We start from the raw sequence: 1,092 nt of genomic DNA, 5'->3' as shown, positions 1-1,092 counted from the left end.
AGACTTCCGGACCGAGGGAAAGAGCGAGCACTTGTGCATGCCAACCAGTTGGTCGAGCTCTTGGACCACATCTGATTAATTGCAGGCATTTGGTGGGCTAAAGGCTTTGCCTTCTGTAGCTGCAGCTCCCATGGGTCAGGCTCTTTGCGGAATGGTGAATTGTATATACCTGGAATCTAAAGAAGAAAGCAATTTCTTTGATTTTTGTATCAAACAAAAACGTCATGTGTTTAAGGAGGGAATTTTTTAAGCTAGGACTCTGGTTCTTAGTCAGAGGTGGAACTCAGAGTCACCAAAGGGGATGTTAGAAAACACTGACTCTTTGTGTTCACTTTAGACCAACAATTTTAGCATCTTTCAGAATTGCAGAGTAAATATATTTTAAAAACATAGTCTGAAATTGTATTTAAAGAAAAACCACAAATGACTATAAACCATTCATTTTGTATTCTAGCCAAAAATGATGTATATTTAATCTTATCTATAAGCCACATTTCATTTACAGGATTCAAAGGTTGAATTCTTGAATATGCATTGAGTATCAAGTACTTGCTCAATATATATTTGCTTATTTGAATGACTAATCATTACACACCCGAATGGCAGTTATTTTAAACTCTGTCTTTCAATAATCAATCTGATATCACATACATGTGGGAGATTATCTATCACTCCAAAGGACACCCTATATTAATGGGCACATTTGGTGTCTGCTTTGGCAATGTCATGGTGCTCTTGCTGCTCCATCACTAGACACTGTGTCAAAAGAGTCAAGACATACTCAGCATCTGCTGCATAGTAGAGGTTCCACAGAAGTGTGTGTGTGTGTGTGTGAGTGATAAATATTAAATTCACATTTAGTACATGTCCATTTTCTATAAACCTCACGCTATTTGAATTACAAAGTGCCAAATGCTCACATCTTCAAACAGGCACAGACAGCAGAGAGCAACTGGAAATCCAGCAAGGCCTAAGGACTCTCAAAGCCCGCTCTCAGTGATGTGCTTCCACCAGCACGGCCACACTCCCAAAACAGAACCACCAACTGGGGACAAAACGTTCAAATACTTGGGGCGTGTGTGTGTGTGTGTG

The sequence above is a fragment of the Nannospalax galili genome, unplaced genomic scaffold (assembly GCF_000622305.1).
Source record: "Nannospalax galili isolate Female #2095 unplaced genomic scaffold, S.galili_v1.0 scaffold2232, whole genome shotgun sequence".
Taxonomy (NCBI): domain Eukaryota; kingdom Metazoa; phylum Chordata; class Mammalia; order Rodentia; family Spalacidae; genus Nannospalax; species Nannospalax galili.
Note: the sequence above shows the minus strand (reverse complement) of the source record.